The sequence below is a fragment of the Drosophila busckii genome, chromosome 3R (genome assembly GCF_011750605.1).
Source record: "Drosophila busckii strain San Diego stock center, stock number 13000-0081.31 chromosome 3R, ASM1175060v1, whole genome shotgun sequence".
NCBI lineage: Eukaryota > Metazoa > Arthropoda > Insecta > Diptera > Drosophilidae > Drosophila > Drosophila busckii.
The window spans coordinates 12589695-12602231 of record NC_046607.1 but is presented as its reverse complement, the minus strand read 5'-3'; positions in this window follow the sequence as shown (position 1 = coordinate 12602231).

Sequence of the window (12537 nt, the reverse complement as noted above, 5' to 3'; positions counted from 1 at the left end):
TTGCTCTCTCTCTCTCTACAGGTTTCAGGTTCTCAGCGAGGCCGCAATATTAATGCAATTAAGTGCAAATCGAAGTCGTCGACGTTGACGTCATCAGCAGGCAGCAGGCAGCAGGCAGCAGCGGCAGCAACGTTGATATCCTTGTTGATATCATTGGCAACGTGACGTTAAACACATCAGCGAGCTCATAACGAATTTACAGGAAAATCCAATCAAATGCATAAAAACGATTTCATCAAAGCAGCGCATGATAGTTACTGCAAACACACACACATACACCTACAAAGTGTATTTGTGTGAGGTAATTGTGATATGACTGACATGCAATACCATATGCGTCAGTCCTGTGGGTAGCGCGAGCGACGTCTGTCAATGCAGCGAAAATTGGGCACCGAATTTCCATAATTAGTTCGCCTGCCGCTCATGTCTGAATGTCTGATGCCTGATGCGTGGTTTTTTGCCTCAGTCAATCTAAGGCTTAACCGCATAATATTTAAATTTAATTTTACGCCACGCATTTGAATTATATGACAAATGTATTGATAGCTTTTCACTTTGGGTTAAATCTACACACACATACGTATGTGTGTATTTGTATTTCATATTTTTTATATGCTGCAATCAGTCTGGCTGTCTGTGAACGGAGGCGTGGGCGTGGCTGGGGCTTGTGCAATCAAGCGACTCATTCATTTATTATTATGTCAACTGTGAAATATTTTTTAATTTCCTAAATCAAATAACCGCAGTCACAACTGCCTGCCAGTTTAAAGGATTTAAAGCAGCCTGTGAGCTGGAGCTGGAGCTGAAGCTGTAGCTGTAGCTGTAGCCTGACTGCAAATTAGCATAGCCTAATTGAACACAAATGGCATCCAATTTCAATATAGTCTGCTACTTCAGCTCTAGGCCACAGAGCTTGCCGCCTCGCTCACACAGCCACAGGCATGCCTTTCACCGAATCAGAAGCTGGCTCTGGTGCTGGGTCTGGCCATGAAACCGAAACCCAAAACCCGTTGGCAACGTGTCGAGTCGAGTCGAGTCGACTCGACTTTGTTGCTCTGGCTAGGGTTATGGCATCCGTTTGCAATTTATGAAGCTTCAGCTGAGCGCGCGCGCGCTGACTTTTGAGCAACCAAATCGAATAGCAAACCCATAATGAGTCTCTTTGGTGCGCTTATGAAGTATGATGAATGGACCAGAGACCATATGACGACGAGTGGTCGCAAACTGTAAGTAAGTGCTCATATGTCAGCGCTGGGAGAAAAGTTTATGGAAATGCCATTTGGCAGTAATTAAAAGCACTGGACGCACAAAAAACGAGCCTCAAACTACACTTAACACAACTCAATCAGTCAGTTCAATGCGGTTCATACCATGGTTATTTGCACAATAAAACTCAAACTGACTCACACACACACAGTGACAACTTTGCCAGCAGCAACAGCAGCAACAGCAACAGCAACAGCGAGAACCAAAACGAAAAGTGCTGTCCCAAGAAGACAAAGCAAGGAAAAGCTGTAAAAACTTTGCCATTTTTTTTTGCTTCTTCTTCTTCTTCTCTCATATTGCGCACAAATTTTTGATTGCAAATTTGTGTTGCTTTTGCTGGTTCGGGCTGCGTGCGAGTAATTTCTGTGCAGTTTACCTTTTTACTTTGGCACTGACAGTTTGCTTGAGTTGCTTTTTGCATGAGACCAAGTAAAATGCTCACCTGCCAGCACGCATTACCATTGATTAACACACACACACACACATGCATACACGCAGCGCCTTTAGTTGCCTTCATTGTCGGAATGTTGGCGCTGGGTATGAGTTGAAACTTTTTTGCACAGATTGAAATACAAAGTTTTTGCTGAGCACTCGGTTTGTCTCTCAGCTACTTTTTTTTTTGCTGCTGCTGTGCTGTTTTCTCTTATTTGCTTCTCGCATTGCCTTGCCATTTATATCCTTCGCACACGGCATTGAAACTCTTCTACAAGAGAAATAGATTTGCCTCGCAGCTGGGCAGCTGAGCGGCTTGCATCGCAGCTCAAAACGGTTATTTTCATAAATCAGTCTTAAATATTGAAAATGTCATTGGCAGTTACTCAAGCCATGACTTTAAGACCTGCACTTAAAGCCCAGCGCCAGCACCAACTTCAGCCATAAAGCAGCAGTAGCTCTGCCTCGGCCTCAGCTGGAGTTTATGCCATTCGAGTTTGCTGGCTCAACTTTTGCCCTAGCGCTGCAATTGACAAACGCACTTGAACTGTGGCTACCGACTGCGGCGCTCTCTCTCTCTGTCTCTCTCTCGCTCTCTTGGAGAGAACGGAGCTAATTAATGCCGAATGTGTGCCAGCAACGTCTAAAGTTGCTTTGTTTTGTTTGGTTTGGCTTGCTTTACTTTGATTTTGAATGCAAGAGCGAGAGCGGGATGCGCAACTTTCGAGCTCGACTCTTTGGAGTACAAATTTTTAATGGACCAAGCATTTTAATTACTTTCCCAGCACATTGCGCACATATACGTGTGTGTGTGTGTTTTTGTGTTTGTATTAGTGAAGCGCCGTGCTTAAGCTAGTTGAACATAATTACTCGTCTCCAGCGTAACTCCCGGAAGTCAAGCTGCAGCCACAGCCGCAGCATCAGCGGAAACTCTGCTGCATTCTCAGTCGAGCGGCGGGTGCGAAGCTCGCCATAAAATATTAATATGTCACGAGCAATACATACAAACATTCCGCACATGCTTTGTATATAACATAAAACTTTTTATATAACTATTATATGCCCACTGCCAGCTTAAAGTTTTATTTTTCGTTCAGTTTGTTGGAACTGTTGTGCTAATTAATTGCAAAACTACTCAACTTTTTATTTTGTATGTTCGCTCTCTTTCTCTCTCTCTATATATAAAACACATTATTTTGTATAAGTAGCTGCAAGCATAAAGCTTATGCACATTTCAATAGAATTAAGTAAAGTTTTAAGAGTTAAAAAATGTAATCTGTTGTAATGATTTTTATGAAATTCTATTATTAAATGATGCACTAATTAAAAAATGAAAACATAATATTTTAAAAATATTGCTTTACTTGTTTATAATAATGTATAATGTTTATCAACAATTGTCTATGCTTAAGTTGCAGTTCAATATTTATTTTTACTACTATTACAATTATCAGCTTTGCTCTCACCTCTACTATGCTTTACTATCAAATATGGCAGTTGACTATAAAAAACTAGTACAGGCATTACGTCAGTAGCTGCTGTTTACTAATGCCCGTAATAATGTTTTATGAAATCCATTTGTGGGCAAACAAACAAACAGAACATAAACTAAAACTGCCGCAAGCAGTTGCTGAGCTATTTTACTGTTGTTAGCTTTGACTTTTGATTAAAAACAGAGCACAAAAATAAAATAACGCGTGCCAAGTGATTTTCGGTTGAGCGACGCGACTCGACGCAGCGCCCCAAGGTAGGCAACACATTTTGTGCATGCCACACACGGCGCTTGACACAGACACACACACACACTCACACACACACAGAGGTTTACATGCATGCAGAGTTGTAGAAAAATAAATGCCCAACACTAACACCAACACCAATGGCAGTTGTAGTTGTTTGAACTACTGTGGCTGCTCGTTTTGTCCATCGGCACTCATAAAAGTTCAACTATTTTTCAATTTCAAATTTCTGTGCAGCAGCCACAAATCTTCTTCACAGGCCTGGCTGGCAAGGCAGCTTTGCCTAGCTGCTGTTCTTGTTTTTATTGTTGTCACTGACTGACCCACTGGCCATAAATATGTTGCGTGCCAGACTACTACGACCCATGGAACAATTTTCGGTAGCACAAAGTAGAACGTAAACACGACCCTCCACCCCCAACCCCCACCCACGCCGCAGTTGGCAGCTGCCAGCCATGGGCTAGTAGATCAAACTGAGCACAATCCTTTTGTGGCCAGACGTACAGCCAACACGCAGCCAAGACTAGAGCTAGAGCCTGCAGCTTGTGCGTTTGACACAATAATATTCATAGCTGGACACAAACAACGATTGGTCATTGGCTCTAGCTCCCAATAGATTCACAAGTAGTACGTACACATTTCTTTTCAACTTGTAAATTCATATGCTACTCACGTATTGCTCACACACACACACAGAGCTATACGTTCAACTATTTACACCGAATTTAAGTCAAATTAAAGCGCAGGCAGCTTAAATATTAAAGCCTTTGCTGCCACGCACTGAAAAGAATAAAAAAACGAATCGCTAAATGCAAATTTGCATTTACAATGTCGCTGCTGCTGCTGCTGCGGCAGTTTTGGCAGCTTTGTGCACAAGTAGTGCTTACAGGTGTGTCTGCGCTTAAAGGCCACGTGCAACAACCGCAACACATATGTGTGTGGGTGGGTGGGTGGCTGGCTGTGTGGGGTGTATAAATATTTACAGCATTTTTAAAACAAATCGTGCAACGGCTGCTGCTGCTGCTGCTGCTGCACTCAACGAAATAATTCAACTGACAAAGTATGTGTGCAAAATATATCAAATATTTATTTACATATATTTTTAATATTTATATATGCGCAAAAAAACACACACACACACACACAAATTGTGCTGACGATTTGCAACAATACGTTTTAGAGCTCTTTCAATTAATTATAAGCTGCAACCAAATACATAATAATCAACTCAACATATAGTTAACATATTTAATGCAATGTGCTGCGCTTTGTGCGCTGTGTGTGGTGCGAGCAGCAGCAGCTGGCGGCGTTCTCACGAAAATGCAATTAAGTTGTAAATATGTAGCGCGTGTTGGTTTGAGGCTGCAAAAACCAACACAAATTTGACTGACGCTGCTACAAGTTGAAAAAAATACTGCTGTAAACATGATTGGCAAAAAAGATATTGTTAGCTGACAAATGACATGTGTACACCGTCCAAGCGTTGTAAAGTGATGAAGCAGGTATTAAATTTGTGACCAATTAGCTTCGAGCAATAATAATTTATAAGCTGCGCAGCATATCTGTTGTCAATGTCATGCAAATATTCAGGCATTAAAGTTAATCCAAGACAGTGACTTTTTGGGGGCTCTGACGTGACTTCAAGTCAATGTGGCTGGCAGCAGCATGACGCAACTTGGCTGACTTGGCAGCAATAAATACAGGCATTCATGTAGTAAGTATTTGTATCTTTGTTCGTGCGGCAAGATCATGAAATATTAAATACGCTTTGTGTGTCTGTGTGTAGTCGACATTGTTGGAATTAAATGATGGCAAATAATGTGATTATTGCCGAAACCATTGTTGTCATCTTTGCTACGTCGTTGTCAGTTGACTGCACAGCAGCAGCGCTTCAGTTCATGTGTGTGTGTGTGGGTGGGGGGGTGGTTGGTGTTCAAGTTTGCACAATGACAAGGCTGCACTTCAGTCTTTTGACTGATGTTGCTGCCAGCACTTGAGCACGCCTGATTGAGCAAGCGAACCACAAGTATATGTACTCTAATTTAATAATTTTTACTAAGGCTTGTGCTCTTATTAATATTTGCTTGTTAGCCAATGAGCGAGAAAATCAAACGACTAATCGAAGTGAAGCGCTTTAAATCGTTGCACATTTGCCAATTAGGTGCCAGCTCATGTGCATTGTGCATATATTGCATTGTTGTTAGTTGCTCTATCTTACATAATCAGGGCATGTACTAATTAAACACGCACATCAGCAGCAGCAGCAGCAGCAGCAACAATTGCACCGCAAGCCAAACGACTTACACACACACACACACACACATAGAGTGCAATAAGAGCTGAACGGGTCATTTCGCAATTAAGCTGCACTTGCAACAGCTACAGAAGAACTTTACACACACACACACACACATACACAGCTATGCGTATCTATAGCATTCCATTATACGACTCCCGAACGCGACCCCGTAAATAAGTCCCCAGTCTGATGCTGCTTCCGACTGATGATGATGAATGAGTTAAGCGGCCATTGCCTTGTAGCTCTCTCTCTCTCTCTACTCAACGCTACTCTACTCATCTAATGAGATACTTTTTCCTGCACAAATCTCACAGCAGCAGCAGCGGCAGCAACTTCAACTGCAAATCATGCGGTGTCGGTGTCTCATTTCATCTCAGCTCAGCTCAGCTCGCAATCGTCTCGTGAACGGGGCACACTAACTATGCAATCTATTGCTTGTCAGTTTGCCTGAATTTGCAAGAGCATCTCCATCCCTGTTGTCTACGTCTGTCTATCTATATACATCACATGCGTGCGCAGGCACTAATTGCGTCTAATTGAATTGCAATTGACCGTGAGTTGGCGTATTTCTCATTCACTTTTTGCCGACAACTACAACGACGTTACCGCCAACGACGACGCTCGACGCTTGATGAAGATTTACGCTGCTGCTTTGATTTGTGTCAACAAAGTTGATGCTACATTCATTCAGCTCTGGCGCCAATGCCATAGACAGCGACTCAAGCTTAAAACAATTGTTTTTATTGCTCTTGCAGCCTTATGAAGCCTCGACTCTCAGGCTGTTAATAAATACAAGAATTTTTAATATTGTCTGCTGCTTATTTCATTTTATTCCTAAGTCCAGCACCTGACATGAGGAATTTTTGAGCTGTCGTTCGTCTATTGTTTAAATGCCGGTGGCACTTTGAATGCTCTATTGTCATTTTATTTATGATTAGTCCTTTGATGTGCCGGCGCCGCTGCCGCCTTCGCCGCCTTTTGCTCCGCCACCCTTACCACCCGCGCCCCCTTGTGCGCCGCTTTGACCATCCTCCCCATCTCTTGTATTTCGCTTATTATCTTTATTATTATTATTGTTGTTATCTTTGTCATTTTTCTTCTCTGTATCGCGATCATCGTCTCGTTTTGAGTTGCCGCCTCCATCTCCGCCGCGACCGCCGCCTCCTTTACCACCTTGTCCGCCACGTCCGCCGCTTTTACCATCTTCCCCATCTTTAGAACTTCTCTCTTTTTTATCGCTTTCCTTGGAACTTGTGTCTTCATTATTTTTTGAGCTGCCGCCTCCATCTCCGCCACGGCCACCGCCCCCTTTACCACCTTGCCCGCCTCGTCCACCTCCGCCGCTTTTATATTCCTGTCCATCCTTAGAGCTTCTATCATTTTTCTCGGACTTTTTGTCTTTCTCCTCTTCGTTGCTCTTAGAGCTGCCGCCTCCATCGCCGCCACGCCCTCCTCTGCTGCCACCACCGCCTCCTCCGCCACCACCTTTTCCACCATCACCACCACGGCCACCGCTACCGCCAACGCTACCACCTCCTCCTCCACTATTCTCTCCACCCCCAATTGAACGATCCTCAGTAAACATTTCAAGCGGAAATCAATGTAAAATTTTAAATACTTTTAGACAACTAAGTCAAACTCGAAGCGTACTTCTTTAATTGTGCGGGCTATTAAATTCGGGTGTTGAGCTTATGGCACTCTGATATTTAAAACAGACAATCAAAATTCGTCGCCTCAGTTAAGCGCCTCTCCTTATGGCAAATTAACAACTTATACGCCGAAAAGTTTCGCCAACAAAGTTGGCCCGAAAAGTTGGCACCTGTTTCCCTCCCCTCCCCACCACACGCCCTTCACGTGTGCCGCACACAAAGTTGCACAGCAGCAACGTCCTAAGAAAATATGCTACAAAAAAAAAAGGGAGAGAGCGAGAAAGAGGAAAAAAAGAATAAATGAAAATAAAAAGAAACTTGTGAGCTTTTCAATTTTATATCGCGTTGTTCTTGTTGTGGCACGATTGTTGCTGTTGCAGCAGCAGAAATTTATGTTTACAACTTGCTTGCAAAAATAAAAATTGTGTTTTTATGACGGAACGCGTATAGAATGAGCAGTTTTTTGTCGTGCAATAAAATAAAATATTGTTGCAATGTTATGCGGGCTAGAAAAGTGTCACTGATATGTCAAACTAACAAAACATAAAATGGGCATAAACAAAATTCTAGCCACACACCAACAACAGGATAAATATTTAAAGTTATCTGTGAAAAGTTGCCAAGTGGTCGCAAGATAGAGACAGAGACAGAGAGACAGAGAGTGACAACGAGAGAACTATAAGGGGCAGGGGCAGGGCAAGGTTGAGGCGCTGTGTTTCTCACTTGTTTGTCTTTGCTTAATCTTTTGATAGAAAATTTGTATGGCAAAGTTGCGCTGTACTTTGCCACATCGCATCCATGTTGGTTTTGCTGTGCAAAGTTTTGTGCAACAGCAGCGACAACAACAACAACAACAGCACATTGGCTGACTTAGCTTGTATTACTTGCGATTGAACTTAAAGGTGCTGCGGCGGCACCTGGACAAACTTTGCTAAATACCCGCTCGTCAGCATCAGCTTCATCATCCTCAACTAGTCATTGTCGTTATTATCAGTTGCTCTTGTCACACCGTTGCCGTTACTTGCGCAAGCAGCTGTCTCCTATAATTTACAATCAAGTCCACGTCCTTCGAAATTTGTGCTTACACACACACACACACTGGCAAACATTGCTGAGGTCGGCATTTGCTTTGTTTGCCTTTGAGTTTGCTGTTATTTAGAGCGTGCCAGCGCAAACAGCAGCACTGCTTGGACCGCTGTGCAATCTTGCGTATGCGTAATAATTGAATGCTAAGCTACTACAACACTGGGAGAGTGTCTGGCCGCTTGACTTCGTGGTTACATTACAGCTACAGCTACCAAATTAAAATACTTTGCTGCTCTCTTGCTCAAGCGCTTGTTGCAGCTTAAATTGCTGTCACTTGGGCTGACAACGAGTGCAATTCTTTTATTTGACATTTAAGTGTAAAATTAATTTGCTGGCAATTAATCAGTGGGGCCATCTCTTCTACCCACAGACACACACGCATGCAATCAAAAGCTCGTTTTGGTTCGCCTTTGCACTTGGTTTAACAATGCGCTGCGCTCTCTCTGCCGCCGCCGCCGCCGCCGCAGTTGTCAGTGAAGTTTTACAAGTTGCCACAGAGTGAGTGCATGGAAATTTTTATTGCAATTAAATTTAGCACAAAAAAGTTGGCAAAAAAAATAAAATAAAATGTCATGTTACTGTCAGTGGCAAAGAATAAAGTGAAGTGCTCGCCAAAATGTTGCCATTTGCATTGCCACTTAAACACACATAAAGGCAGGCAACGAAAGTGAAACACACACACACATAGACAGTTGCACACACACTTGCATATGCATGTGCATATGTGTGAGTGGAGCGAGCGAGCTGTCGGTCGGCACGCAAATCGAGTCAAGTTGAATAGGCGGAAGTAGAGCAAGAAATGCGATTGCCAAATTGAGTTGAAGGTTTCGCTTGACTGTGTTTTGTTTGGCCAACTCGCCCGCTCTGCCGCTCGCCCGCTCGCTCTTTGTGAGCTCAATTGCGCCCTTTGGTGTCTTGGAGTCGCCAACGTTGCAGTCACAGTCACAGTCAAAGTCTCTGATGCTGCTGCCTCTGCCGTTCACAGGCACTTGGCACTTTGCTGCAATTTTGTAGTTTTGATAAAATTTCGCAAGCATATTAAAAAGTTTTGCGCAAGTTCGTTTTTACTTTTGCACATGCCATACGGCATAGGGCGCAGGGGGCGTAGGGGGGCGTACCTCCTGCTGCTACTCTCTACACATGCCACTGACAGGCCGGCAAAGAGCGAGCGGAAGCTGCAACTGCCACGCCACGGCTTGTTTGCTGCCAAAAAAATAAAAAGCCAACAGCGCACTTTAGTTTGCTATTTAATTTTGCAGCTCAAAGGCTTCACAAACTCTGATCGAGACTCGAGTCTCGAGACTCTCGAGAGCGGGCAAGGTGCAGCAAGCGACATTTTGCATGCGAACTTTTTCAAGTTGTTTATGTACAACTGAGACAACAAATTGAGTTTAGTACAAAGAGCAGAACTACTACTACTTATGGAACAACTGCGCAACAATAACAAAAACAAGGTAGACAGACAGACACAGTAAACTATTTAATTAACACAGCTTGCACAATAATTTACAAAATGTTGTGCACATAAATCGAACTAACTATGGTAATGAACTCGCAGCAAATGTTTTTAGAGCTTATAGTAGTTACACGAGCGTATAGCGTAAATAATCTAAATGCAAAATACATATTTTATTCACTTACAATTTAGTTGCGCGTGGGCTTTATAAAGCATAAATTGTTAAAATTCTATATAAATAATGCCCCAGACTGTGTGAGTCGATTATTTTTGCTCTCGCTGTTGTTTGCGCCAATTAAACACAATTGGGCGTTGCATACTTTTGTGCGCAAAAGTATTTGCAGTCCCTATTGTCCACGCTTGTGTGTGCGTGTGTGTGTGTGGCTCATTTAATTTTGCATGTTAAAATAACGAAATGTACATTATTGAAATACCAGTGCAAAGGCTTTGATTTGTGCTGCACTTTAAACTGAATTTTAAAGCAGCTTAAATGCCTTCTCTGTTTTTTTTGCAAGTGTGTGTGTGTGTGTGCGTGTGTTTGTGCATGTTGTTGTTGACCTACTTGACAGCAACAGAGAGTCAACTCTTTGCCATAAAAGGTCGCTTGTAAGTATTTTTCGCTTGTTAAGTTATTGTTATAATAATGGCATAAGCCTAAAGGACATGCAAACACAGTTTCGAGTGCATGCTATTGTTGGTTTCGTTGCTGTCGTTCTCGTCCGTTGTCATTGCCAAGCATCATTTAGGCTACAAAATAATTTTTGATGAACATGAAATTCAAAATTGATTACTTTAGAGCTTTTACTTTTCATTTTAAATGTCACGTTACAGACAGCTGAATGTCAAAAGCTCTTCAGGCTGTTTTTGTTGCTCTCGTAACGAGTATTGGCATAAGCAATTTTCAATATGCAAACGTTTGTTTTGCTCAACAAAAATTTTTTGGGGGCACAACAATGAGGCAGGCAAATCGCAAACTTTGCATGACAAAAGGACACAACTATCAACAGCAGCAGCAGCAACAACAACAACAGCAGCGACTATTAAAAGCTGCACTTTTTTCTTTGCTGTTGCAGGCATACGATGGGGAATTTGAGCAGAGTCTATGATTTCAATATAAAATTATTTATAAAGCCAGTTATTGAGTATTTTCTATTCTATTGACTTTGCAAGAATACAAGCCATGATTGTATTTTATGACCAAATAAAGGTAAAAAGGTTTTGGTACATGTGTCGAATTGTTTTAATGACAAAATGTGGCAAGCCCATCTGCCATTAAAGCGATGCGTCCAAAATTATTTATTTTTTAAGCCAAATACTGTTGTATGAGGTAAGCAATATATTCGAATGTATTGCTGCATTTTATTAAATCGGTTTGTTATCAAATATTTTACCATAGTTTAAATTTAAAAGCGGACTACGGACTAATACTTTACTATTGGAATTTGTGTGGCGACCGCCCCATAGTGCCATATGACATTGACAGACAGACAACGCACACACACACACACACACACAGACACAAAGACATTGTCATAGTCTGCAGCTTGTCTAACAGCGAGTAAGCAGAGTGCTTCGCAGTTTATTGGTTTGTTTGTGTGGTTATGTGCACTATTTCACGCTCACACGCGCACACCACACACACACACACTCGCACACAAACACGTATGTGTGCACTAAAAATGATTGCATTGGCAAACGCTGACAGGCGAGAGCTGCGCGCTGCATTTGATGGATGAGTTTGAAGCCATGAAGCAGATGTGACAATTCAAATGCCAAAACTCAACACACACACATGTACATTGTAGGGGCTTGCGCGTTAAAAAATGCAGCGCACAATATGAGCCCCGACTTGACAGAGAGTCACGTGTTTTTTATTGAAATTCAATTGTTGATAGGTTTTGTCAACAAAACGCGCATACGCAGCGTAACAACAAAGACAACAGCTTCCATAATTGATTTGTATTGAGCGCTGCAAACAATTGCCAAACACATTTATAAAGCTTTTGTTTATTTTTAATTATGAAGTCACAGTAAAAATATTGATTTTAAATAAAATACTGAGCAGAAGCTGATCATTTGATCGTAGTAGCGATAAAAACTCAGAACCAGAACCTTGTTGGCAGATTGGACAACCAACTAAGGATGCGATATGCTTTCAATATAAATATATGTGTTAATGGACTTCAGATTAACACATATTGTGTGCATATAAAAAAGACACTTTAAGTCTTAAATTTAGCAGCACAGCAGGACACGAGGCGTATTAGAAATATATTTAATGCAAAGGCTATGTTACTCTTTGCCCAGTCATCTGCACTAATTAAATGTGTATTTTAATCGAGTTAAGCTAACTAAGCGCTTCTTTTATAAAATAGTTAAATAATGTTATAATATCAATGCGTTCTCTTCACAATCTTTTCTCGCTTTCATTCAACTTTTGACTTACGAAAGTGACTGCACTTAAATAAAAATTAATCTTATGAACTGCTTAGCTTTGAAAATAGTTGGCGAGAAGTTAAAAGAAAATATGCTAAGCAAAAAAATGCAATGAACGCTTATGAACAGTTCACCACAAGCTATTGGCGATTCATTAATTTCCTTGTGCAAGCT